Source organism: Gymnogyps californianus, unplaced genomic scaffold, assembly GCF_018139145.2.
Source record: "Gymnogyps californianus isolate 813 unplaced genomic scaffold, ASM1813914v2 HiC_scaffold_67, whole genome shotgun sequence".
NCBI classification, from domain to species: Eukaryota; Metazoa; Chordata; class Aves; order Accipitriformes; family Cathartidae; genus Gymnogyps; species Gymnogyps californianus.
In genome coordinates this window covers 39,006-66,845 of record NW_026114460.1, presented here as the reverse complement: position 1 = coordinate 66,845, position 27,840 = coordinate 39,006, and the positions used below count along the sequence as shown (strand labels likewise).

General features: G+C 62.5%; 1 long non-coding RNA gene and 2 pseudogenes across 1 annotated transcript; all 3 read left to right on the top strand.

Moving 5' to 3' along the window:
- Positions 1-362: 362 nt before the first annotated feature.
- LOC127029053 (tubulin alpha-8 chain-like) lies at positions 363-27,111 on the top strand (annotated as a pseudogene).
- Positions 6,414-7,138, top strand: LOC127029082 (uncharacterized). The gene is made up of 3 exons (XR_007768122.1): positions 6,414-6,471; positions 6,566-6,615; positions 6,770-7,138. It is a non-coding gene; the product is annotated as an uncharacterized LOC127029082 (long non-coding RNA).
- LOC127029075 (SUN domain-containing protein 3-like) lies at positions 7,431-9,631 on the top strand (annotated as a pseudogene).
- Positions 27,112-27,840: the final 729 nt, after the last annotated feature.

Genomic DNA, 27,840 nt, shown 5'->3' with positions numbered 1-27,840 from the left:
ACTGCCTTCCCCCCACCGCTCGCGGCCACACACAGACCCCCGGCCGCCCCCTCGCCCGGCCGCCGGCTGCGGGGACCGTGGGGATCCTCTGCCCTCACCCTCCTCTCCTGTGTCAGGGGCCTTCCGCTGCACGGTGGACACAGGACAGGTCGTTGGCGAGTGCTTGCCAGACTCCTGCCCAGCAGCACTGAGGTTCTCCCCCAGATGCTCCCCTGCCTCCGGGAGCAGCCCCCTTTATACCCGCCGGGGCGCCCGTGTCACAGACCCAAGGTGACATCACAGTGACACAGCCACCGCTGCCCACTGTGACACGGCCATCACCTCCCTGGGGCTGGCGCCAAGAGCTGATGTGGGGCCCAGCCATGGGTACCGGGCAAACAGGGCATCGCTCTCAGCACCCACTCGTAGCGCACGGCCGGGAGCGACCGCGGGCACTGCGTGTCGGCGTCTCCCCGCGGGGTTTGCCTGTTCCTTGACCATCCGGCTGCCACAGCTCCCCAGCCCAGGAGCAAGCAGGAGCCAGGCTGCTGCTGGAGTTGCTGCTGCTGTAATGCGTAAGCTGTCACACGTGAAGTAATCTTATCTTGTGTGTATCTAGAGGATTACAAAAGGACGGCGGATCACTTCAGGATGGTCCGGAGGCCGGTATAGCTGGTGCATCTTGAAGGAGGACGCAAACAGACAGTCGTTAATCAACTTCACGTAGAGAACTTTGCAACAGACTCAGCAGTATTGTGGAGTTAAGTTAGCCTTCAAATGAACTGTCTCATTAGAATACTTAGAATCTACTCTGGGGGTTCCGCTGGCCAGGCGCCCATGCCCGTGTGTCAGGGCTAACGGGGCACCCGCTGTTAACGGGGTGCCCGGTGCTGACGGGGCAGGCCAGCTCTCCCCACAGCCGAGGTGCCCACGGGGACGTACCGGCAGCTCTTCCAGCCCGAGCAGCTGATCACGGGCAAGGAGGATGCGGCCAACAACTACGCCTGTGGGCACCACACCATCGGGAAGGAGATCATCGACCTGGTCCTCGACCGCATCCGCAAGCTGGTGGGTACAAACCCTGGGTGGGGCTGGTGCCGGCGCAGCCGGTGGGGAAAGGGGAACCCTTCGGTGGGACCGGGGCGGCAACGAGGAGCCAGGCTGTGCCTCCAGGGCCCGGGGGCGTTTCATGGTTCTTGTCAGCCTGGCAGCCTGCAGCAGGTCGGGGCTCCCTGGGGGTCTGGATCCCGTGAGTGGAGATCAGGGTCAGCCCCTTCCCCTCCCCACGGGCTGACTCCCCTGCCTCAGGACCCTGCAAGCCCACCGCAGCTGCCAGCCCAGGACCTGCACCCCGAGGGTGGAGCGTGCCTGGGGGTGAGATGGGGCTTGGGGGGAGGCTGGCTCCTTTCTGCCCTTGGGAAAACCTTATTTAACCCCTTTTTCAGGGTCATGTGAGGTTTCTCCGTGATCTGGGCTCTGATCCTTCTTGACCAACTGCTTATGAGCAGCGGTGCCGAGGGTTTAACTTGTGCTGGGGCAGCGCATGCCCTGGGAGGGGAGTGCTGGTGCCCGGCAGACCTCGATGGCTGCCAGCCTCCTGCCCAGGCGGTGCCCCCAGGATGGCGGCTCTGGACCCCCAAACACGCTCCTGGAAAGCACCGTGGGTTTCCTCGTCCCCAAAGCAGAGCGCCTGGGTCATGCTGGGCGCAGGCGCCGCACGGGCCGGCTCCTGCAGCAGGAAGGAGCCGAGCGTCCCCCAGTCCCTGCGGGAAGGGGCCCCTTTCCCAAGGGCCGCTCGTGCCGATGCACAGGGCCCTGTGGCTGGAAGCGGAGCTGGGGCACTCGGGCAGGTGCCTGCCCCTGCCTGCGTCCCCGAGCCAGGAGTCCCCAGAGGCCCGAGATCCAGGGCTGGGTATTTGCCTTCCTGGGCAACTCGGTAGCAGCTTAAATTCACAACTGCTGACAGATCGTTCTTGTTTTCTCTTCCCTTCTTCCAGGCTGACCAGTGCACGGGGCTGCAGGGCTTCCTGCTCTTCCACAGCTTCGGGGGTGGCACCGGCTCCGGCTTCACCTCCCTGCTCATGGAGCTCCTCTCCGTCGACTACGGCAAGAAGTCCAAGCTGGAGTTCTCCATCTACCCGGCCCCGCAGGTCTCCACGGCCGTGGTGGAGCCCTACAACTCCATCCTCACCACCCACACCACCCTGGAGCACTCCGACTACGCCTTCATGGTGGACAACGAGGCCATCTACATCTGCCGCCGCAACGTGGACATCAAGCGGCCCACCTACACCAACCTCAATAGGTTGATAGGCCAGATCGTGTCCTCCATCACGGCCTCCCTGCGCTTCGATGGGGCCCTGAACGTCGACCTGACGGAGTTCCAGACCAACCTGGTGCCGTACCCCCGCATCCACTTCCTGCTGGCCACCTACGCCCCCGTCATCTCGGCCAAGAAGGCTTACCACGAGCAGCTCTCGGTGGTGGAGATCACCGGCGCCTGCTTCGAGCCAGCCAACCAGACGGTGAAGTGCGACCCACGGCACGGCACGGACACGGCGTGCTGCCTGCTGTACCGCGGGGACGTGGTGCCCAGGGATGTCAAGGCTGCCATTGCTGCCATCAAGACCAAGCGCAGCATCCAGCTCGGGGACTGGTGCCCCAGCGGTTTCAAGGTGGGCATCAACTACCAGCCGCCCACGGCGGTGCCCGGCGGGGACCTGGCCAAGGCGCAGCGTGCTGTGTGCGTGCTGAGCAACACCACGGCCGTGGCCGAGGCCTGGGCCCGCCTGGACCACGAGTTTGACCTGACGTACGCCAAGCGGGCGTTCGTGCCCTGCTACGTGGGGGAGGACATGGAGGAGGGGGAGTTCTCGGAGGCGTGGGAGCACATGGCTGTCCTGGAGAAGGATTACGAGGAGGTGGGGGCCGACAGCGTGGAGGGCGAGGAGGAGGGCGAGGCATACTGGTCCCTGTGCCTTCTGTCTGCTACACCACGGTGCTGTTCACTGGAATTGCTCCTTCCAGTCTGGCCTCGTTTCTTGTCCCAGCACAATCTGCCTGGCGGTGACCTGGGGGGACGTCCCCAGGGAGGGGGGGTCCTGGCTGAGCTGAGCTGGCCTGGGCTGGCTGCCCGGCCCTGCTGCCAGCTGGCCCAGGGGCTGTGCTGGGGGGCTGGGGGGCTGCGTGGGACTGGGGTCCCTTGGCTGGGTCCTGTGCTCTCGGCTGGCTGTGCCCTGCTGGGCTGCCTGCCCTGGGGGGGTTCATGTCCCCCCCGCTATTGTCCCCAGGGGTCCCTGTCACATGGGTGGGTACCAGGCGGGGTGAGGAGCCCTGGGAACAGCCCCCAGGGAGGCTGGGAGCCCCCGGTGCCCGAGGAGGGGGCTCACCCTGCAGCCCTGGGGAGGGAGCGGGGCGTGCAGCAGGATGGGGCTGGGGGATGCCCCGGGGATGTTGGGCTGGGGCCCGGGGGAGGCACCGGAGCCACTGGGGAGGGCAGCGCGGCAGGCACCGGGCTGCGCTGGGGAGGGAGCGGCCGCAGAGCGGGGAGGGGACCGGGGGATGCCGCGGGGGGCCTGGGGAGGGAGCGGGCGTGTACTGGCGAGGGGGCTGGGGATGCGCCCAGCAGCCGCTGGCAAAAGCATCGGGGGTGCACGGGGAGAGGCGGGGCGCTGGGGAGGGCCCGGGGTGGGGGACTGGGAGGGACGGGGAGAGCAGGGCTCTGCAGCAGGGCGGGGCACCGGCAGGGCATGGCGGGGTGGGGGCACTGGGAGGGTACTGGGCCGAGCACTGAGGGGGGAGATGGGGCCGGGGCAGGGCTGGACCCCCCGGGGGAGGAGCGTGGCCCCAGCCCCGGGAAGGGGCAGCCCTGGGGTGCCCCGTTCCTGCACAGCCCGGCCAGGACCAGCCCCCTCCCGCAGGCCCCCCAGATCCTGGGGGGCCCCACCCGCGCCCTCTCCCACCGCCCCGGGGCTGCGGGGCTGCCGTGGCTTAAGGGGGCCGTGCCGTCAGTGTGGTCTCCACTGTCTCCTCGGCTAGTTCGGCTCAGCCGTTCCGGCCGTGCCCCCTCGCAGCTTCTTGGGCAAATTAACCCTCTGCCAGCCAAGGCCAGGCCGGGGGCCGTGAGCCCACTGCAGCCCCCCGGACCCCCCACTGGGACACGCTCCTCCCCCGGGGGTCCACTCCCCATCCCCACCCCGCTGCATCCCCCACTCCCCATCCCGCTGCATCCCCCATCCCATCGGCCGCGGGCTCCCGCAGTGCCAGCCTTGACCCACGGGGATGGGCGCCCGGCCGGCAGCCCCCCCCCACGGCCGCGGTGCCCGCGGTTGCTCCCGCCGTGCGCTACGAGTGGGTGCTGAGAGTGATGCCCTCTTTGCCCGGGGGCCGGAAAGGATGGCGTTACTTTTCTTCCTAGCAGCTCTCATGGTGCTGGGTTTTAGATTTGCGAGCAAAACAGCGTTGATAGCCCCCAGCATTTGAGCTGTTGCTGACCAGTGTTTGCACAGCGCCAAGGCCGCCTCTGTTTCTCAGTCTGCTCCCCCAGTGAATAGCCTGGGGGATGTGCAAGAGGTTGGGAGGGCACACAACCCCCTCCCAAGGCAAATGACCCAAACTAACCAAAGAGATAGTCCATGCCATCTAATGTCTTGCCCAGCAGTAAAAAGGGAAAAGAGGGGGTTTAGGGAAGTCAGCTAGCTTTTGCACGGGAAGTGGCTGGGCATCAGTCTACCCGTGGAAGCTGCTGAGCGATGGAAGGCTCGTTCTCCAGGCCGGGTGGAAGTGGGCCACTGCAGGGAGCAGCTGGCTCCGGGCATGCTCGGACTCCACCTCCAGGCTGACCTGCAGGGCACGCAAGCTGGAAACGAGGGGGTCAGGCAGGACCCGACGTCGATCTGCACTGTGGCTCCGCAGACTGGTGGTGGCCTTTCAGAGGCCTCCCTGGACTCATCGGGGAGTGCTCACAGCCTTTTTGGCAAAGACTCTGTGAGCGCTTTCCAAGTCGGCCCCTTTTCCGACAGGTCTTGCCTCGGGTTTTCTGACACAGAGGCACTCCTTGGCTCTGCGCTAGGACTCAGTGTTCATGCAGAACTGTCGAGGGGGCAGTCTGCATGGGGTGGTCCTCCAGCCTGAAGGGACCTGCACACGGGGCTGCTTGATCCCAGCGCTGGGAGCCTGGGCAGCACTGGGGTCCCCGCTCCCAGGCCAGTCCCGCAGGGCTCCGTGCAGTACCCACACGCCCGGCTCCCTGATGCCCGCCCCAGCGGGCTGCGCACAGCGCTCTCACAGCTCAGTCCTGCAGGCTGCCGCACGCCCGGGAGGTGGCTGAGGAGCCTGACGAGGGCTGAGGGACGAGCCCGGGTCTCTGGGCTTGTCTGCAGCACCTGCACCCCGGCTTTCGGGGGGAGCGCTTAAAGCAGCACTGCCTCTGGACTCACCCCCGTGGAACTACAGCCTGTTCTGAAGCACCGCAGGTCACTGCCATCAGCAGCTGGCAACGCCCGAGTGCAAAAAGGCAATTCCCTGCTCTAATTCACTGTTAAAACTCCCCAAATTCTCCCAACACTCTCTTCCTGCCCAGAGCGCAGCCATGCCACCGCCTGGCACAGGAGGAGGTGGGTAACGGCACAGCAGCTTGCTGGGGCAGCCACAGGAGGTGCTGCTCTCTGTGCTGCCAGGTCCTTCTGGCCCCTTGTCTCTGGGAGCTGCAGGTGGGGGTGGGGGCCAACCCACAGGGCTTCTCCCTCCCAGGCGGCACAGCAACCCCCTCCCTGGGTAGCCCCTCTGAGGTCATCACGGGCATCACCAGTCGCCTCTTGTGAGGTCATAACCAGCTGCCCTCCATAAAACCCCACGCTGCAGAGGCGGGCGGCAGTGCGAAGCAGAGCGCTTTCAGCAGCTAGCGGCACACGCCCAGAGAAGAGGCGCTTGGGTCTCGGGAGGAGAGCAGGCTTTTCCCTCCGCCTGGCCAGTGTGCTGGGGTTGCAGAGATGCCAGCCAGGTTGGGCAGGTGGGTGCAAGAGGGCCCAGAAAGCAGGGAGGGATCAGGCCAGAAGCCTTGTGTTCTGCATCGCTTCCCGGCAGGAGCAGGCAGCCCCAGAGCATGGGGCCCATTCTAGCAACGGGCCACTACTGCTCTCCAGCCGGGCAGCCCGGCAGCCCCATTCTGGGGGCACGGCCCTGCCCTTTCTCCGGGGAGAGCCAAGCGGGGCCAGGCTGCTGCCCCTGCGTCAGGCCAGAGGTCTTTGTGTCCCAGGGGTGGTGTGCAACGGGCCAGACCTTCCCGAAGGCCCGCGGGCCCTGGGGCTTGCAGCTGTGCTGAGCACAGGAACCTGGTAGCAAGCTAGCTCCCAAGCGGATCCCCGGCAAATCTGCGTCCCAACCTTGGGCTTTGGGAACAACAACGTTGCCTCTCTTTTAGACAACGCAGCACCCACCAGAAGGGCAGGAGGGTCCTGAGGCTCCTTTTCCTGCTGCTTCCCGTCCTGTCTGGTAAGCATCCCTGACCAAAAATGCTCCTCGCAGTCCAGAGGAGAGGGACCAGCTCCTGAGGAAAATAACCATCTCTTGACAATGTGACCCACAGCTGTTGTCTACTGCTGGGGCTCAACGGTGTGGGGAAAGGGAGCGTTGCGGGTAAGTGTCCCTTGTTGTGGGAAAGCCAACGCCTGCAAAGGCCGTGGCTCTGCCCTCCTGCCTGCCCTGGGAACACGCGGCGCCTGGTCCAAAATGCCCATCACCGCTGAGGCAGAGGGTGGGGGTGGGGGGTGCCCTTCTGTTCATCCTTCAGTCTCCTTAGCGCCTGGATCGAGTTCAACACAGAGACGGATCTTCCCGAGTGACCTCCGCAGGGTGGCAGGCTGAAGCGGGGAGCACTTTGGCAGAAGGTGCCTTTGCTGCCTGCATAGCTCTCGGAGAGCCTGGGGGGTCAGACGGAGGCCCGCAAGATGCTCTGCTGAACGTGGCTGGTTAAAGAGCCCAACCTTCGGGTCAGGGTCTCTCTAAAGCGACTCGAAGCAGCAGGAAATTCTGCCAGCTCTCCCTAGGGGAGTCTCCTTTGGGAAGCCCTGGCAGTGCTCCTCGTGCTTGCTCCAGTGGAGTGTCTTTATCTTGCAGAAGATGTCAGGACTGCCTGAAGAGGAGCTGCAGTCTCGAGGGTAAGAGCGCTTTCTTGCCAAGGAACGCGCTCTGGGGAGCCGTCTCAGCTGGCTTCCTGCTGCCTGCGCTCACTCGCCTCGCGTCCAGGGCTCCTGACCTTCCCCGTCTACTACCTGCGGTGGTGGAAGGGAGCCATTTGTAAACCAGAGGAAGGAAAGGGCTGGGGGACGGGGGGTGACCCAAGCCCATGGGACCCTTCTCTGCACGGCGTTTGGAGCCTGCCTGCAGGGGCTGGGCAGCTGCTGGACAAGACCTGCTTTCCCTTTGCCTCCAGGAACTCCCAGCCTTGGCTGGAGCAGATGCGGCAGCTCAAGGAGACAGCGGCTCAGGTGTCTGCTGCGAGGGGGAACATACTGCAGGCAGTGAGAGAGGTCCTCGGAGACCACGGCGTCCAAGAGGAGAAGAGAGAGGTAAAGGTGCTGCAGGTGGATCAGAGACCTCGCTACTTTTCCGGGCTCCCTCCTGTTGCTTCCTCTTGGCACTCTCAAAGTCGGCACCCTTTCCGGCACCTCTTGCCTTGGGTTTTCTGACAGCGGCAGTGCTTGGCTCTGTGCCAGGACTCCGTGTTCGTGCAGAACTGCCCGCGCGTGTGTTTGTGTTCACTGCCATCTCTCCGTTCGCATTTTTCCCCAGGAAATTCTGCAGTTGACCCAGGCGGCAATTAAGAAGGTGCTTGAAAACTACCACCAGATGCCTGACTGGGCTCTGGAAGCCATAGGTATGCAGACAGAAAGTCTCACTGCCCTCGCTTTGTGTATGGCGCTCCCCAAGGTCTGCCAGGCTCTGCTTTCGAGCCTGAGAAATACAGCCTAATGCACTGCTTCGACTCCTAATCTTCGGCCACCTTCACGTCAGGCGCCGCCATTGACAAGGAGAGGACATCCAAGACTTATGGTGGGCAAGGCAAGAAGACCTGGTGGCTTCCGCCATTCGGCTTTTCTTCTGCAAACCTCCAGAGACAATCTTGCAGGTATCACAGGAGAAATCCTGACTTGTGGTTCACCTCCTTGCTTTCGGTTGGCACACCAAGTGCACAGCACTTCCCTTCAGCCCGGCCGTATCGCTCAGCCCTGCAGCCTGCCTCGCATTCCTGTGATCCCTGCGATCCCTGACGGCACTGCCCTCCCTTCAGGAGGGGGACCGAGCTAAACCCAGCTGCTGCGACCTGCCCGCCACCCTTAGCCACCTTTGTCCTTGGCAGCCCTTTGGCTTCCTTGCCACTGATGCTCAGGGCTTTCTGGTTTCAGCCCCGTATTGCCCCTGGCGACTGCTGGCCTTTCCAAGGATCTCGGGGCCACGTGGTCATCCGGCTGCCTGAGCAAATCTGGCCAACGGCTTTCACCATCTGGCACATCTCCGCGGCAGTCTCTCCTTCCGGGGAAGTCAGCAGCGCCCCCAAAGAGTTTGCTGTCTCCGTAAGTCTTTGCCTTGCGCTTCGTGGGGGGGCCCGGCCCCAGGGAAAAGCCGTACCAGAGACGTGCTTCTCGCGGCGGCTTCTCTCAGACATCTCTCTGGGGCTGGCTGCTGCAGAGCACCGCATCCCTTGGGGGGCCACTGGGGGCGCGTGCGGGTTCTGTGCCTCTGGGGCCTTCTTCTCGGCTTCATGGCCAAGGATCCCGGAGCACGCGCTCAAGCCACCCTGACCCAGAGTCCCCCTAAGCTGTGCTAGACTGCCGCTAGAGCCAGGGCAGGTGGGGAAGGGTTCCCGGCTTTGGCCTCAGCGTGCCCTTTTTCTGGTGCCCTGCTCGAGCCTGACCTGCTCCCTTTGTCTCTCGTCTTGGAGGGAGTGGATGAGGCAACGGCAGAAACTCTCCTGGGGACATTCACCTACGACGTGCACAAGGAGATCGCTCAGACGTTCCATGTGCAGGTACGGCAAGAGCTGTGAGCAGGATGCCCGGGAAGAAGGCAGGGCTGTCCGCAAGTCCTTGGAGGAAAGAGTGCGGAGGATCGCCCCAGCCAGCCTCTGCTCTGCCACGCTCCTTGCTCCTGCGGGGAAGACGGCAAGAGGAGGGCAAATGGGGCTCTGCTCTGCTGGCCGAGGCAGCTGCCCCACCTTTGCAAGGGCTTTCCTTTTCCTTCGGGTAGCGCAGAGAAAGCAGCAGTGGGAAGGGAAACAGTCCCCTCAGGGGAGCCTTTGCCTTCTAGGCACAGAGGGCTCCTCCGTGGCCCTGGCAAAGGGGGGTCTGGTTGCCCGTGCTTCCTCCTTCGTCAGGGCTGCCGTTTGGGCCTCAGCGGGGGGAGCGCGGGCAGAGGGGGCTCCGGCGATGTGCGGGGGCTCTGGCCACCTGCGTAATGATGGTTCCCTCCATTTCTGTACAGAAGGAGCTTCCCAGGACCTTCCGCTACATCAAATTCCGGGTGCAGAGCAACTGGGGAAACCCGGAGTACACCTGTGTGTACCGAGTACAGGTTCACGGGAAGACGGCGAGCCCCAACGACCACCCGCAGGCCCAAGAGCTTCTTTTGGAAGAAGAATAAAACAAAGATGATGTGTGGCACTTGACTTGTGTATGTTCCTCGCCAACGTTCTTCCAGGGAGCTTCCAACAGCTTGCGCCACGAGTCGGGAAGGGACCTTTCTCCCTCAGGAGAAGGATGCTCGTGGTCCAGGCAGCAAGGGACAGGGCAAGGGAATGGGGCTTGAAGGAGAAGCCCCCGATGGTCCAGCTCCAGTTTCCGCAGACCAGGGTGGCTCACCAAAGCTCCAATGTCCCTAGGAGAGCAGAATCGCAGGCCCGGGAAAGCTGTCCCGCGGGCAGAGCAGAGGAGTGAAGCAGGCCTGTCTGCAAGGCCCTGTGCCCTCTCTCCTTTCCCAAGCAGTGCCGGGCGGCACGGAGGGCTTGGGGCCATCCTGGCTCCCGGGTGCCCCTTCTCACTGGAGCTGCTTCATGCAGGAGAGGGGCTTCCCTCGGGGGTCCCGCACTGGCTGGCCTCCCCCTGGCTCTGCAGGGTGATGGGCAGGGGAGCCCTTCTTCAGGCAGGCCACATCAACGTGCAGCACGTGTCTGAGCGGAGAGGCCAGCAGAAACACAGCTCGGAGGCACCGAGGACAGCCTCTCTGGCTGCACACCCAGCTCCCTGTTCTCCGGGCCCAGCACCCTGCCTTGCAGTAAAGGCAGGGCTTTTCGCAGCAGCCGCAGGAGAAGGCTGCCCTTCCTCTCAAGGTTGTTCCAGCCAAAACGCCCCAGCCAGTTCTCAGTCAGTACTCTTGAGTATCTTCATATTCATACAGCCACTGACACAGACAGTGGGACTGAGTGCACCCTCAGCAAGTCTGCAGGGGACACCAAGCCGAGTGGTGCAGCAAACCTCATGAAGTTCAACAAGGCCCAGAGCAAGGTCCTGTACGGGGCTCAGGGCCATCCCCAACAGCAGTACAGACTCGGGGATGAATGGAGTGAGAGCAGCCCTGCGGAGAAGGACTCGGGGATCCTGGTGGATGACAAATTGGACATGAGCCGGCCATGTGCGCCTGCAGCCCAGAAAGCCAATCGTGTCCTGGGCTGCATCCACAGAAGCGTGGCCAGCAGGTGGAGGGAGGGGATTTTCCCCCTCTGCTCCACTCTCATGAGACCCCACCTGCAGTACTGCATCCAGCTCTGGCCTCCTCAGTACAAGAAAGACATGGACCTGTTAGAGCGGGTCCATAGGAGGCCCACAAAAATGACACAGACGTGGAGACTCTATGGATCGCCACAAAAAGAAATAATTTGCAGTTTCGCGATTAACTTTCGTATTGGTTTGAGTTGGTTTCACTGAGTGTTATTACTTTTTTTTTCCTAAAATATTGAATCCTTGTGCTTGTTAGATCCCGTGGAATGTTCTCCTGGCTTTTCTTTTGTTTCTTGGCAAGTCAATGAAGAGGGGATATTTGCTACCTAATTTGGGGGGAATTTCACACGCTTTCAAAGGAACACTTGGAATTTCCAGAGGTTGGCTTCGCGGTACACCAATTATCTTCTGAGAAAAGCTGATGGAAATATGGCCCGAGTTGGAGATGGCTGAGAAAGTTCTTACTGCCATTGCTACAATACTGCACCGTTCATCCCAAGGCGTCAGAAATCCTTCATGTAAAAATTATGAGATCTGAAGACAGATGGCGTGGCTGACCCGGTTCCATTCACCGTCACTCACATCACGTGGCGCTAACTCACTCCTGCCTCTGCGTGTAGTATTTTGTGAAGGCAGTTAGTGCTTGGCAAGAAATCTCTCGAGCATGAAAGCAGAGGAGTTTCCTTTCAATCACAGAAAGGGGAGAAACGTATCCTAATCTTAGCGTTTGGGTTTAAATTAGGTTTCAAATCCCTGGATTGTAAATCAATGTCCTTTGACAGTTTTTAGCTGTGATTTTTATCGGTGGCGGCAATAGAGGAGATCATCCCCCCATCTGCTTACAGGGACCTGCATCGGTAAATACCTGGAACACTTCACAGAGTACCGATCTTCAAATGCTCTCTTAAGCCATCATAGCAGCTATCTCTACACGTTAGTTGAAATAGATATAAATGGCCTCCTAATGTCAGGTATACTAATTCCCGTTATTAATATTTCTAAGTGCTTGAGTTTGGGGCTTTGCTATCCAAGGCAGTGGCGGGTTTTGAAGACTGCTGTTCTATTCCCTGTGAAGCAAATACAACAGGCGTTCTCCTGAGCACTGTCAGGGCTCTCCATTCTTCACGAAGAATAGTTGTTCCCTAAGTAACTTATCTGCAGCTTCTTAGTCTTGGAGAGAACTAGAGAGTGCCCAGCAAGAGAGACCCAGGTCAGATGAGAGGATCCACACCACGAACTGGATGTGCCTCCTCTTCGTTTTAATAATCGTGAGGTAATTTCATACATGAGAGTCATCAGTACCATAGTTAGACAAATAAAGCATCGACGCTTGTACATTGTTCAGTGGTACTTTTTCTCAGCTTTGAACTACGCTCCGTCCATTTGCCGTTCTGCTCCTTGGCCCTGAGGACTGACTCACGGTAGAGGTTTAAGCAAGTCAGGAAAATGCTCATGCCATTAGAACAGCGAAGCATATGCGAATACAGTAGGTAATGCCTGCACCGTGTTTAGCGTTTCATTGAAAAGCATGTACACCAGGCTATCATTAGAGAAGAATTGCCCCCTTTTTGTCCATTTGCTGTTTCTGTGGTCCTTCCGAAGCAGGGAATTACCAGGAACTAAACGTACGCTTCATGAAATGTAAGCGGTCATTTCCTTTTCCCTGTGGTGATACCTACAGAAGGCCTTTACCCTGAGGAAGGAACAAAGAGTGGCATAGGAGCAGAACTATTCCCTCTCAGTTCAAAAGATGTAAAATTCCAATGGCTCGGTTTTAGAACGGAAATCCACTAAAAGCATACGGAAGAAAGGGCCGAGATCATGAAAGCCTGTGTAGCTGCTGAGCCTCAGCGAAGGGGAGAAATTCTACTGCAGTATTCGTAAACTGAGCAGTGACCCAGTCAGGAATAACCGCCTTTGCCCGCTGATCCAGGTTAACGGGCTGAGAAGCAGCCGAGAATCTTTTTCCCTCCACAGCAAACAAAGCTGAGGGTTGATTTGCAGCAACAGCTGTGGATTGGACCTGCAGAGGTGTTGCAATGCGGGCTGGTTTTAAGTTAGATAGCAAAGTGAAACTCCTGGCCACCTCTGGGGCTTCCTGAGGAGCCCTGACATCGGCAAGCAGGCCCCGGCAGCTGCCTTGCCAGACGGCCCCACCTTCGTGCGTTCGGGGAGACCAGCCCCCGCTGCTCACCCCGCCTCATCTGCACGGCAGCAACCAATCAGAGGGCTCCGCCCTTCCGCTCTACCAATGCGCAAGCAGCGCCTGTTGCCGGGGGCGGGATGAGCTCCCGCGCGCTGTGACTAGCTTGCCCCACACACTCCTGCACTCGTTCCTGGCTTTGCTCACTCCCACGAGAACAAAGCTCTGCTACAGCACCAGCCCTGGGCCGGAAAGCGGGAAAATCTCCAGCAGGAAGCGCTGGAAAGAGCAAACCAGAGAAAGAAAGGAGTGGGCAGAGTCTTCATGGAAGGGTTTCCTGTGCTGGGTGCCACTGACTGGGTTTAGTTTCCCCTGTGAATCGTCCCCAGCTCCCTTCCTGTGTTCTTCTTCTGTGTCACCACTCCCTTTTGGGGAGGAAACAGCTCCCCCCCTCGGCCTCCCCCTTCTTTGGGGGAAGCAGCTCCCCGCCATCGCCCTCCGCCCAGACTGTGGCGGGGGAATAACTCCCTCCCATTGTCCCCCCCCACCCCATAAACACCCCTCCAACCACATCTGACCCCAAGCATGCCGACCTGCCCGGTATAGGGAGTGCGGGGCCTGGCGAGGGATCGGGGCAGGGGGCTCTGGAGGGAGCAGGACCTTGTGGGGAGCAGGTAGCTGGGGTACGTGAAAGGAGCGGGGTGCCTGAGGGGAACTGAGGGGATCAGGAGGGTCTGGGTGGGGGACGTGAGGGGGTGGGGGGTGTCTGGAGAGAACTGAGAAGATGGGGGTGTCTGGGGAGAAGTGAAGGCCAGGGAGGGTGTGCAGGAGGGAACTGAGGAGACGGAGTCTGAGAGGAACTCAAAGGACTGCGGGTGTCTGAAGCGGGGAACTGAGGGGGTCGAGGTCTTCTGGGGGAGCTGAGGGGTGTGGGCTTTGACTGAACTCCAAAGCATTACTAGGGGGAAAATGTGGATGTTCCTTTCCCTCTTAGCATGGGTCCCATGCGTACCCACCCTGGCAACTGGGATCCCATTGACACGGGAATAGCCACGCCAGCTAGGCCCCAGTCACCTCCCGGGCATCCTAAAAGCCTTGCAATGAAATGGGAAGGATGGGAGAGGCAGAAGCAGGCAAGCTGGTGCTCTTGGAGAACGGCCTATGTCTACACGCAGCCAGGCAGTAGAGGATACAGAGGGGTTTGAGCCACAGGTGTCTGAGACGGGCGACGAGGACTAGGGAAACATGAAGCAAAAAGCTGGTCTCGAACAGCAGCTCTTTGGACCCTGCCCAAGCTTGCGTGGCTGTTGCCTGCAGGAGGTGCAGGTTTAGCCGGGCCCCTGGCTGTCGTGTTGCCTGGGGCTGTTGGGGTTATAAGCCACAGGAATCACAAAGACAGGTGCAAAATCCCGCTCCGGGGGTGGGTTTTTTTCTTAGTTGCAATTTTAAAAAGAAAACTAGGATTGCAAAACTTGGTAAAAGAATGTTAAACTCCAACCTGTTTGTGCCAGACGGGTTTCGTGGATGTGCTGACTTCTTCTGGATGCACAACCCTGCCCACCACGTAAGGAAGCCCAGATGGCTCAGGCAGGGCAATGCTGCCACCTTCCTGACAATATCAAACCAAAATAATTCAATCTTTTTCTCCTGCCAGTTCTTCCAGTCCAAGAATTCCTGTAGGGACACCCCCTGCCCGCAGGCTGCCGCATGGGCTTTCTCTAAAGGGGGTGAAGCAGCAGCAGGGCCCTGGCTTGTGCATCTCCCGTCAGCCAGATCCCTCAGCCCTCGTGGGTGCCTCCCAGCTGTGCCCGTGCACTTCTGTATGTCCAGTTGCCTTAAGTATTCCACTCCATCCCAGCGGGTGTTGCTGGGACCCACCTCCGCCAGCAGCACGCTGTTGTGCTCGAGAGCCCCAGCCATCTCCTGCTGCGAGGTGTCCAAGCGCACGAGGACCTGCCCGAACTGGGTGGCTGGGAGGGAGGATGGGCAATGGGGGATGGGGGTGTTTGAGGACGTATAGGGGGGTGGGGGATGGGGTGTATGAGGGAGCGTATGGGAGGGCAGGGGGTCCGTGGGATTTGGGGGGCAGAAGGGTATGAGGGGATCAGGGCTGTATGAGAGGCCTCCTGCAACCTCCCACCTCCCTCCCTGGGATTCACTGGAACTTCCTGGTCCCCCCCCAAGGGCAGCCCTGAGGCTGGCCCAGCCCCCAGCACCTTGTGGGGGTCTCTCCTGGCCACTGACCCCCATGTCGTCCCCCCCCAGGGCAATCCCTATGTCTTCGACTGCATCTTCCCCCAACACCACCCAGGAGCAGGTCTCCCGCGCCTGTGCCATGCAGATGGTGAAGGGTGAGGGCTGGGAACTCGGGGGGCCCTGGGGGGGTCCTAACCGGGGGGGTCCTAGCTGGGGGATGCTTCTCCAGGGACCCCCAGATGGGGGGGTCATTGGAGGGTGCTGGGAGGTGACAGGGCAGGTTGGGGGGTGACGCTGGCAAGGGGAGATGTGCAGGGGGTCCTTGGGGGTGTCCAGCAGGTCTTGGGGTCTCCGCAGGACTTTGGGGGGGTCCCTGCAATCTCCAGGCATTCTGGGGGTATGTCTGAGGGGTCCTTGGGCATCGCTGGGGGTCTTGGAGGTGATGTGAGGTGCCATGGGGGGTCAGGAAGCCCTTGTGGATCTCAGGGGAGTTCCTTGGGGTTTGGGGGGTCTATGAGGCCCGTGAAGGTCCCGGGAGTCCTCGGGGGTTCCTGGGGGTCCCGGAGGGGCTTCTGCCCACCCTCCCCCTCCCCACAGCCGTGCTGGCCACGTACAATGGCACCATCTTTGCCTATGGGCAGACGTCATCAGGCAAGAGCCACCCCATGGAGTTGAGGGGGCCGGGGGGGCCTTGGGGAGGGGCAGCACCCCCTGGGCCCTGGCACCCCCTGGGTGCTCACCACCACCCCACCCACCCCTCAGGGCAAGCTGCACGATCCCCAGCAGATGGGCATCATCCCACGTGTCGCCCAGGACATCTTCAACCACATCTACTCCATGGACGAGACCCTCGAGTTCCTCATCAGGGTGGGGACCGGGAGGGCCTGGGAGCAGTGGGAGGAGTGGGAGGTCGGGTCTCGACCCCACCTCCCCACCCTGACACCCCCAATTCCCTCCAACTAGGTTTCTTCCTTTGAAATGTATCTGGACACATTCCGTGCCCTGCTGAAGAGCGATCGGTGGGAGCAGTGGGAGATACTGGGTGGGTATTGGGATGCACTGGGTGCACTGAGAAGCCTGGAGGCACTGAGGAACACTGGGCGGCACTGGATGGGTAGTGGGGAGCAGTGGGAGTCAGTGGAAGGGTATGAGGATGCTGTTTACGGGGGAAGAGACTGAGAAACAGAGGCGGCCTTGGCGCTGTGCAAACACTGGTCAGCAACAGCTCAAATGCTGGGGGGCTATCAACGCTGTTTTGCTCGCAAATCTAAAACCCAGCACCATGAGAGCTGCTAGGAAGAAAAGTAACGCCATCCTTTCCGGCCCCCGGGCAAAGAGGGCATCACTCTCAGCACCCACTCGTAGCGCACGGCGGGAGCAACCGCGGGCACCGCGTGTCGGCGTCTCCCCGTGGGGTTTGCCTGTCCCGCGGCCGTCCGGCTGCCACAGCTCCCCAGCCCAAGCCAAGCAGGAGCCAGGCTGCGCATGTACTCCCAGCAGGCGCACGCGGACACTCACACACACGCGTGTGCACATGTGCACGGACGGCCACAGCGCGTGGGCTCCAGCGCCGGGCTCCAGCATCCAGCCCCCGTTTGGATCCAGCATCCAGCTGCGGGGGGGGAACGACAGCCCGGGATGGGGAAAAGTAAAGACCAGCCCTCTGCTCTAGCCCAGGCAGAGCCCGTGCTTGCAGGCTCCCAAGAGGAATGGGGTCTCTCACTTGCTCAGGGAGCGGCGGCTGCCGGCACGCAGGGGGATGCCAGGAGGAAGGGGGGGCACGCGGCAGGCCGGCAGGCAGTGACCCACGTGCTTCAGCTGTGGCCCTTTGAGCGGCTGCGTGCAGCGGCACCGCGTTCCAGAGTTGGCAGCCTGGGTCGCTCCGGCCTCCATCCGACAGGGCCTTTCCCCTGGGCAGCGAAACCTGCGAGCGGCTGGAGAAGCTGGCAGGGAGCAGGCAGGGCTGTGCCGGCCGCTGGCTGTGGGGTGAGCAGGGACAGGGCCTTGGGGAGGGGGCCACCGGCTACGAGATTGCTCGAATGGGCCCCATGGGATGGGGTGCAACCGGCAACGGGGCTGTGGGGACAGGGAGCCACGGGGCTGTGGTGCCACCAGGGATGGGAGCCTGGGGAGAGGGGGAGACCGGGGTCATGGGAGGAAGGGAGGGGGCTTGGGGGGTCTAGTGGTCCGTGGGTGATAACGTTTGCCGGCCTCCGTGTAAATGTGTCCCCGGCTGCTGAAGCCCGAGTCGTCTCAGACACGCTTACAGGGCTTGGCCTGCACGGTGCTGAACGGTTGCCAAAAAAAGGTGGAGTGAAAAAACTACCATGGCCTGAGAAGACGGTGGTTCCACCTGATTACACAGCATCATGGATCCTCCGGGGACGGAGGGAGGGAGGGCAGGCGAGGCTGGCACGCAGGGACCTGGCTTGCGGCAGGCAGGGTGGTGGCACCCAGTGCCTAGCCGATGAGACTGGGCCTGGCCTCGAGGGGCTGCGGGAACCGGCACGCGGGGCAAGACCCTCTCCCTGCGCCCCGACAAACACGCCCGAGCACGTGGAGGTGGAGATAGAAGAGGCTTTATTGAGCGGGGCGGTCAGAAGGGCAGCAGCCCCTCACTGACCACGGGGAGGATCTTTCCCAGTGCATGCGCCAGGTCGACGTAGGTCTCCTCACACAGCACACGCAACAGCAGGCGGTAGAAGAGCTCGGGGTCGAACCAGGAGGCGTAGAGCACCGCAGCAGCCAGAGCGAAGCCGATGGCCAGCTCCAGGCTGACCAAGAGCAGGCAGAGTGTCCTGCGGGGCAGAAGAGGGATGGGAGTCAGGGCAGGGTGGATGCATCCCAACCCCATCTTGCCTGCGGGATGGAGGGGGCCGTTCCGGGAGCCCAGGACTGCCTCCCCAGCCGTTGCTCATTGCTCCCTCGAGCAGGGTGGGACACGGCACTCCGCAAGCCCGGGAAAACACCCGGCCCAGGGAAAACCCACGCTGTGCACTGCCCATCTGCAAAGGCCACAGCCGGCCAGCAGCTCCCCAGCAGCCCGGACTTGTGAGCCCCGCCGGCTGGAGCAGGCGTCCGGCCCATCCCACCCGCTGCCCGGGAGCGGGCCCCAGGGCACAGGGGACCCAGTGGGGACACTCACTGCAGCCAATAACAGGAGCCGCGTCTCCTTGCCAGCATCTCCCTCTCCTGCAGGTCAACACAGAGCAAGGACACTTGTCAAGCGCTGCTGCACGCCCGGGACAGCTGGAGTTGCACGGTGCCCCTGGCCCGTGTAGCCCATGCGTGGCTGTGACCTCCATGGGCCCCTCTCCCCAGGGAGACCCACGCTGGCGGGGCAGGGGCTGGCACAGGCTCTCTCCCTTACCAGCTGCGCTTCCACCACCTCTGGCAGCGCAGACCCCGGCGCCTCTGCCTCCTTCCTGTGCTGCCGGCTGCAGGCAAAAGGGCTCGGTTGGACGAGTTCCAGACCCCCGTGGCCATGCGGGGGTCCTTCCAAACATACACCACCCCAGGCAGGGACCCCCTGGACACCCGTGTGGGGCGGGGGCCCCACTCACCAGGCCTCTTCCTCTCCAGTGCCTCTTCAACTTTCCTTATTTCCTGACGCAGCACCTGCGAGAGGGAAGGGTCTGAGTCCCTGAGCCCGCTGCGGCCCTCCTCCAGCCCCCCACCCCAGGGCCCGTGGGGCACCCACCCCTTTTCCCCCGGCCCTGTCGGCACTACCTTGTTCTCCTGCTCGTCCTCCCACAGCCAGCCTTCATCTGGGGAAAGTGCTTTGCCACCTGCAAAACCACGGGTGCATCATGCGGGCGGCTGGGCTGCGACCTGGGCACCCTCGCCCCTCTCCAGCCCTCGGCCGTGCCCACTCGCTACCCCACTGCCCCAGGGCACTACTGGGAGACTGGGCGACTCACGAGGCCAGGCACAGGGAAGCGATGGACGCCCCATATCCTGGGGAAAACGTCCTCCCCCGTCACGCTTCTGCCCGCGGCCCGCTGGCAACCGGCGCTAGGTGACCCTCCTTGAGCGGGGGTTGGACACGACCAGGTGACCTCCAGAGGTCCCTTCCAACCTCTCAGCCCAGCCGAGGCAGCTCTGGGACAATGGGCAGAGGAGAGGACACCACCTTACTGTTGAGCTTCTCTGTGGCATCGAGTAGGCGCTGCTGGTTCTCCTCCTGCATGCGGAAGGAGAGCAGGGGCTCAGGGTCTGCAGCCCAGCCCCCGCGGACCGGGAGCCCCTCCACACCTACCATACGCCGCAGGAGCTCCTTGCTGCTTGCCATTTGGTGCGGAGCTCTGCACAGAATCTTCCCTGCGGGAAGGGGCCCCTTTCCCAAGGGCCGCTCGTGCCGATGCACAGGGCCCTGTGGCTGGAAGCGGAGCTGGGGCACTCGGGCAGGTGCCTGCCCCTGCCTGCGTCCCCGAGCCAGGAGTCCCCAGAGGCCCGAGATCCAGGGCTGGTATTTGCCTTCCTGGGCAACTCGAGGTAGCAGCTTAAATTCACAACTGCTGACAGATCGCTCTTGTTTTCTCTTCCCTTCTTCCAGGCTGACCAGTGCACGGGGCTGCAGGGCTTCCTGCTCTTCCACAGCTTCGGGGGTGGCACCGGCTCCAGCTTCACCTCCCTGCTCATGGAGCTCCTCTCCGTCGACTACGCAAGAAGTCCAAGCTGGAGTTCTCCATCTACCCGGCCCCGCAGGTCTCCACGGCCGTGGTGGAGCCCTACAACTCCATCCTCACCACCCACACCACCCTGGAGCACTCCGACTACGCCTTCATGGTGGACAACGAGGCCATCTACATCTGCCGCCGCAACGTGGACATCAAGCGCCACCTACACCAACCTCAATAGGTTGATAGGCCAGATCGTGTCCTCCATCACGGCTCCCTGCGCTTCGATGGGCGCCCTGAACGTCGACCTGACGGAGTTCCAGACAACCTGGTGCCGTACCCCCGCATCCACTTCCTGCTGGCCACCTACGCCCCCGTCATCTCGGCCAAGAAGGCTTACCACGAGCAGCTCTCGGTGGTGGAGATCACCGGCGCCTGCTTCGAGCCAGCCAACCAGACGGTGAAGTGCGACCCACGGCACGGCACGGACACGGCGTGCTGCCTGCTGTACCGCCGGGGACGTGGTGCCCAGGGATGTCAAGGCTGCCATTGCTGCCATCAAGACCAAGCGCAGCATCCAGCTCGGGGACTGGTGCCCCAGCGGTTTCAAGGTGGGCATCAACTACCAGCCGCCCACGGCGGTGCCCGGCGGGACCTGGCCAAGGCGCAGCGTGCTGTGTGCGTGCTGAGCAACACCACGGCCGTGGCCGAGGCTGGGGCCCGCCTGACCACGAGTTTGACCTGACGTATGCCAAGCGGGCGTTCGTGCCCTGCTACGTGGGGGAGGACATGGAGGAGGGGAGTTCTCGGAGGCGTGGGAGCACATGGCTGTCCTGGAGAAGGATTACGAGGAGGTGGGGCCGACAGCGTGGAGGGCGAGGAGGAGGGCGAGGCATACTGGTCCCTGTGCCTTCTGTCTGCTACACCACGGTGCTGTTCACTGGAATTGCTCCTTCCAGTCTGGCCTCGTTTCTTGTCCCAGCACAATCTGCCTGGCGGTGACCTGGGGGACGTCCCCAGGGGAGGGGGGGTCCTGGCTGAGCTGAGCTGGCCTGGGCTGGCTGCCCGGCCTGCTGCCAGCTGGCCAGGGGCTGTGCTGGGGGGCTGGGGGGCTGCGTGGGACTGGGGTCCTTGGCTGGGTCCTGTGCTCTCGGCTGGCTGTGCCCTGCTGGGCTGCCTGCCTGGGGGGTTCATGTCCCCCGCTATTGTCCCCAGGGGTCCCTGTCACATGGTGGGTACCAGGCGGGGTGAGGAGCCCTGGGAACAGCCCCCAGGGAGGCTGGAGCCCCCGGTGCCCGAGGAGGGGGCTCACCCTGCAGCCCTGGGAGGAGCGGGCGTGCAGCAGGATGGGGCTGGGGGATGCCCGGGATGTTGGGCTGGGGCCCGGGGGAGGCACCGGAGCCACTGGGGAGGGCAGCGCGGCAGGCACCGGGCTGCGCTGGGGAGGGAGCGGCCGCAGAGCGGGGAGGGGACCGGGGATGCCGCGGGGGCCTGGGGAGGGAGCGGGCGTGTACTGGCGAGGGGGCTGGGGGATGCGCCCAGCAGCCGCTGGCAAAAGCATCGGGGGTGCACGGGGAGAGGCGGGCGCTGGGAGGGCCCCGGGGTGGGGGACTGGAGGGACGGGGAGAGCAGGGCTCTGCAGCAGGGCGGGGCACCGGCAGGAGGGCATGGCGGTGGGGGCACTGGGAGGGTACTGGGCCGAGCACTGAGGGGGAGATGGGGCGGGGCAGGGCTGGACCCCCCGGGGGAGGAGCGTGGCCCCAGCCCCGGGAAGGGGCAGCCCTGGGGTGCCCCCGTTCCTGCACAGCCCGGCCAGGACCAGCCCCCTCCCGCAGGCCCCCAGATCCTGGGGGCCCCACCCGCGCCCTCTCCCACCGCCCCGGGGCTGCGGGGCTGCCGTGGCTTAAGGGGGCCGTGCCGTCAGTGTGGTCTCCACTGTCCCTCGGCTAGTTCGGCTCAGCCGTTCCGGCCGTGCCCCCTCGCAGCTTCTTGGGCAAATTAACCCTCTGCCAGCCAAGGCCAGGCCGGGGGCCGTGAGCCCACTGCAGCCCCCCCGGACCCCCACTGGGACACGCTCCTCCCCGGGGGTCCACTCCCCATCCCACCCGCTGCATCCCACTCCCTCCGCTGCATCCCGCATCCCATCCCATCGGCCGCGGGCTCCCGCAGTGCCAGCCTTGACCCACGGGGATGGGCGCCCGGCCGGCAGCCCCCCCCACGGCCGCGGTGCCCGCGGTTGCTCCCGCCGTGCGCTACGAGTGGGTGCTGAGAGTGATGCCCTCTTTGCCCGGGGGCCGGAAAGGATGGCGTTACTTTTCTTCCTAGCAGCTCTCATGGTGCTGGGTTTTAGATTTGCGAGCAAAACAGCGTTGATAGCCCCCAGCATTTGAGCTGTTGCTGACCAGTGTTTGCACAGCGCCAAGGCCGCCTCTGTTTCTCAGTCTGCTCCCCCAGTGAATAGCCTGGGGATGTGCAAGAGGTTGGGAGGGCACACAACCCCTCCCAAGGCAATGACCCAAACTAACCAAAGAGATAGTCCATGCCATCTAATGTCTTGCCAGCAGTAAAAAGGGAAAAGAGGGGGTTTAGGAAGTCAGCTAGCTTTTCACGGGAAGTGGCTGGGCATCAGTCTACCCGTGGAAGCTGCTGAGCGATGGAAGGCTCGTTCTCCAGGCCGGGTGGAAGTGGGCCACTGCAGGAGCAGCTGGCTCCGGGCATGCTCGGACTCCACCTCCAGGCTGACCTGCAGGGCACGCAAGCTGGAAACGAGGGGGTCAGGCAGGACCGACGTCGATCTGCACTGTGGCTCGCAGACTGGTGTGGCCTTTCAGAGGCCTCCCTGGACTCATCGGGAGTGCTCACAGCCTTTTTGGCAAAGACTCTGTGAGCGCTTTCCAAGTCGGCCCCTTTTCCGACAGGTCTTGCCTCGGGTTTTCTGACACAGAGGCACTCCTTGGCTCTGCGCTAGGACTCAGTGTTCATGCAGAACTGTCGAGGGGGCAGTCTGCATGGGGTGGTCCTCAGCCTGAAGGGACCTGCACACGGGGCTGCTTGATCCCAGCGCTGGGAGCCTGGGCAGCACTGGGTCCCCGCTCCCAGGCCAGTCCCGCAGGGCTCCGTGCAGTACCCACACGCCCGGCTCCCTGATGCCCGCCCCAGCGGGCTGCGCACAGCGCTCTCACAGCTCAGTCCTGCAGGCTGCCGCACGCCCGGGAGGTGGCTGAGGAGCCTGACGAGGGCTGAGGGACGAGCCCGGGTCTCTGGGCTTGTCTGCAGCACCTGCACCCTGGCTTTCGGGGGAGCGCTTAAAGCAGCACTGCTCTGGACTCACCCCCGTGGAACTACAGCCTGTTCTGAAGCACCGCAGGTCACTGCCATCAGCAGCTGGCAACGCCGAGTGCAAAAAGGCAATTCCCTGCTCTAATTCACTGTTAAACTCCCCAAATTCTCCCAACACTCTCTTCCTGCCCAGAGCGCAGCCCATGCCACCGCCTGGCACAGGAGGAGGTGGGTAACGGCACAGCAGCTTGCTGGGCAGCCACAGGAGGTGCTGCTCTCTGTGCTGCCAGGTCCTTCTGGCCCCTTGTCTCTGGGAGCTGCAGGTGGGGGTGGGGGCCAACCCACAGGGCTTCTCCCTCCCAGGCGGCACAGCAACCCCTCCCTGGGTAGCCCCTCTGAGGTCATCACGGGCATCACCAGTCGCCTCTTGTGAGGTCATAACCAGCTGCCCTCCATAAAACCCACGCTGCAGAGGCGGGCGGCAGTGCGAAGCAGAGCGCTTTCAGCAGCTAGCGGCACACGCCCAGAGAAGAGGCGCTTGGGTCTCGGGAGGAGAGCAGGCTTTTCCTCCGCCTGGCCAGTGTGCTGGGTTGCAGAGATGCCAGCCAGGTTGGCAGGTGGGTGCAAGAGGGCCCAGAAAGCAGGGAGGGATCAGGCCAGAAGCCTTGTGTTCTGCATCGCTTCCCGGCAGGAGCAGGCAGCCCCAGAGCATGGGGCCCATTCTAGCAACGGGCCACTACTGCTCTCCAGCCGGGCAGCCCGGCAGCCCCATTCTGGGGCACGGCCTGCCCTTTCTCCGGGAGAGCAAGCGGGCCAGGCTGCTGCCCCTGCGTCAGGCCAGAGGTCTTTGTGTCCCAGGGGTGGTGTGCAATGGGCCAGACCTTCCCGAAGGCCGCGGGCCCTCGGGCTTGCAGCTGTGCTGAGCACAGGAACCTGGTAGCAAGCTAGCTCCCAAGCGGATTCCCGGCAAATCTGCTCCCAACCTTGGGCTTTGGGAACAACAACGTTGCCTCTCTTTTAGACAACGCAGCACCACCAGAAGGGCAGGAGGGTCCTGAGGCTCCTTTTCCTGCTGCTTCCCGTCCTGTCTGGTAGCATCCCTGACCAAAATGCTCTCGCAGTCCAGGGGAGAGGACCAGCTCCTGAGGAAAATAACCATCTTCTTGACAATGTGACCCAAGCTGTGTCTACTGCTGGGGCTCAACGGTGTGGGGAAAGGGAGCGTTGCGGGTAAGTGTCCCTTGTTGTGGAAAGCCAACGCCTGCAAAGGCCGTGGCTCTGCCTCCTGCCTGCCCTGGGAACACGCGGCGCCTGGTCCAAATGCCATCACCGCTGAGGCAGAGGGTGGGGGGTGGGGGTGCCTTCTGTTCATCCTTCAGTCTCCTTAGCGCCTGGTCGAGTTCAACACAGAGACGGATCTTCCCGAGTGACCTCCGCAGGGTGGCAGGCTGAAGCGGGGAGCACTTTGGCAGAGGTGCCTTTGCTGCCTGCATAGCTCTCGGAGAGCCTGGGGGTCAGACGGAGGCCGCAAGATGCTCTGCTGAACGTGGCTGGTTAAAGAGCCCAACCTTCGGGTCAGGGTCTCTCTAAAGCGACTGAAGCAGCAGGAAATTCTGCCAGCTCTCCCTAGGGAGTCTCCTTTGGGAAGCCCTGGCAGTGCTCCTCGTGCTTGCTCCAGTGGAGTGTCTTTATTTGCAGAAGATGTCAGGCCTGCCTGAAGAGGAGCTGCAGTCTCGAGGGTAAGAGCGCTTTCTTGCAAGGAACGCGCTCTGGGGAGCCGTCTCAGCTGGCTTCCTGCTGCCTGCGCTCACTCGCTCGCGTCCAGGGCTCCTGACCTTCCCCGTCTACTACCTGCGGTGGTGGAAGGGAGCCATTTGTAAACCAGAGGAAGGAAGGGGCTGGGGGACGGGGTGGTGACCAAGCCCATGGGACCCTTTCTCTGCACGGCGTTTGGAGCCTGCTGCAGGGGCTGGGAGCTGCTGGACAAGACCTGCTTTCCTTTGCCTCCAGGAACTCCCAGCTTGGCTGGAGCAGATGCGGCAGCTCAAGGAGACAGCGGCTCAGGTGTCTGCTGCGAGGGGACATACTGCAGGCAGTGAGAGGGTCCTCGGAGACCGGCGTCCAGAGGAGAAGAGAGAGGTAAAGGTGCTGCAGGTGGATCAGAGACCTCGCTACTTTTCCGGGCTCCCTCCTGTTGCTTCCTCTTGGCACTCTCAAAGTCGGCACCTTCGGCACCTCTTGCTTGGGTTTCTGACAGCGGCAGTGCTTGGCTCTGTGCAGGACTCGTGTTCGTGCAGAACTGCCCGCGCGTGTGTTTGTGTTCACTGCCATCTCTTTCGTTCGCAATTTTTCCCAGGAATTCTGCAGTTGACCCAGGCGGCATTAAGAAGGTGCTTGAAACTACACCAGATGCCTGACTGGGCTCTGGAAGCATAGGTATGCAGACAGAAAGTCTCACTGCCCTCGCTTTGTGTATGGCGCTCCCCCAAGGTCTGCCAGGCTCTGCTTTCGAGCCTGAGAAATACAGCCTAATGCACTGCTTCGACTCCTAATCTTCGGCCACCTTCACGTCAGGCGCCGCCATTGACAAGGAGAGGACATCCAAGACTTTGGTGGGCAAGGCAAGAAGACCTGGTGGCTTCCGCCATTCGGTCTTTTCTTCTGCAACCCTCCAGAGACAATCTTGCAGTATCACAGAGAGAAATCCTGACTTGTGGTCACCTCTTTGCTTTCGGGTTGGCACACCAAGTGCACAGCACTTCCCTTCCAGCCGGCCGTATCGCTCAGCCCTGCAGCCTGCCTCGCATTCCTGTGATCCCTGCGATCCCTGACGGCACTGCCCTCCCTTCAGGAGGGGGACGAGCTAACCAGCTGCTGCGACCTGCCCGCACCCTTAGCCACCTTTGTCCTTGGCAGCCCTTTGGCTTCCTTGCCACTGTGCTCAGGGCTTTCTGGTTTCAGCCCGTATTGCCCTGGCGACTGCTGGCCTTTCCAAGGATCTCGGGGGGCCACGTGGTCATCGGCTGCCTGAGCAAATCTGGCCAACGGCTTTCACCATCTGGCACATCTCCGCGGCAGTCTCTCCTTCGGGGAGTCAGCAGCGCCCCCAAAGAGTTTGCTGTCTCCGTAAGTCTTTGCCTTGCGCTTCGTGGGGGGGCCGGCCCCAGGGAAAGCCGTACCAGAGACGTGCTTCTCGCGGCGGCTTCTCTCAGACATCTCTCTGGGGCTGGCTGCTGCAGAGCACCGATCCCTTGGGGCCACTGGGGGCGCGTGCGGGTTCTGTGCTCTGGGGCTTCTTCTCGGCTTCATGGCAAGGATCCCGGAGCACCGCGCTCAAAGCACCCTGACCCAGAGTCCCCCTAAGCTGTGCTAGACTGCCGCTAGAGCCAGGGCAGGTGGGAAGGGTTCCCGGCTTTGGCCTCAGCGTGCCCTTTTTCTGGTGCCCTGCTCGAGCCTGACCTGCTCCCTTTGTCTCTCGTCTTGGAGGGAGTGGATGAGGCAACGGCAGAAACTCTCCTGGGGACTTCACTTACGACGTGCACAAGGAGATCGCTTCAGACGTTCCATGTGCAGGTACGGCAAGAGCTGTGAGCAGGATGCCCGGGAGAAGGCAGGGCTGTCCGCAAGTCCTTGGAGGAAAGAGTGCGGAGGATCGCGCCAGCCAGCCTCTGCTCTGCCACGCTCCTTGCTCCTGCGGGGAAGACGGCAAGAGGAGAGGGCAAATGGGGCTCTGCTCTGCTGGCCGAGGCAGCTGCCCCACCTTTGCAAGGGCTTTCCTTTTCCTTCGGGTAGCGCAGAGAAAGCAGCAGTGGGAAGGGAAACAGTCCCCTCAGGGGAGCCTTTGCCTTCTAGGCCAGAGGGCTCCTCCGTGGCCCTGGCAAAGGGGGGTCTGGTTGCCCGTGCTTCCTCCTTCGTCAGGGCTGCCGTTTGGGCCTCAGCGGGGGGAGCGCGGCAGAGGGGGCTCCGGCGATGTGCGGGGGCTCTGGCCACCTGCGTAATGATGGTTCCCTCCATTTCTGTACAGAAGGAGCTTCCCAGGACCTTCCGCTACATCAAATTCCGGGTGCAGAGCAACTGGGGAAACCCGGAGTACACCTGTGTGTACCGAGTACAGGTTCACGGGAAGACGGCGAGCCCCAACGACCACCCGCAGGCCCAAGAGCTTCTTTTGGAAGAAGAATAAAACAAAGATGATGTGTGGCACTTGACTTGTGTATGTTCCTCGCCAACGTTCTTCCAGGGAGCTTCCAACAGCTTGCGCCACGAGTCGGGAAGGGACCTTTCTCCCTCAGGAGAAGGATGCTCGTGGTCCAGGCAGCAAGGGACAGGGCAAGGGAATGGGGCTTGAAGGAGAAGCCCCCGATGGTCCAGCTCCAGTTTCCGCAGACCAGGGTGGCTCACCAAAGCTCCAATGTCCCTAGGAGAGCAGAATCGCAGGCCCGGGAAAGCTGTCCCGCGGGCAGAGCAGAGGAGTGAAGCAGGCCTGTCTGCAAGGCCCTGTGCCCTCTCTCCTTTCCCAAGCAGTGCCGGGCGGCACGGAGGGCTTGGGGCCATCCTGGCTCCCGGGTGCCCCTTCTCACTGGAGCTGCTTCATGCAGGAGAGGGGCTTCCCTCGGGGTCCCGCACTGGCTGGCCTCCCCCTGGCTCTGCAGGGTGATGGGCAGGGGAGCCCTTCTTCAGGCAGGCCACATCAACGTGCAGCACGTGTCTGAGCGGAGAGGCCAGCAGAAACACAGCTCGGAGGCACCGAGGACAGCCTCTCTGGCTGCACACCCAGCTCCCTGTTCTCCGGGCCCAGCACCCTGCCTTGCAGTAAAGGCAGGGCTTTTCGCAGCAGCCGCAGGAGAAGGCTGCCCTTCCTCTCAAGGTTGTTCCAGCCAAAACGCCCCAGCCAGTTCTCAGTCAGTACTCT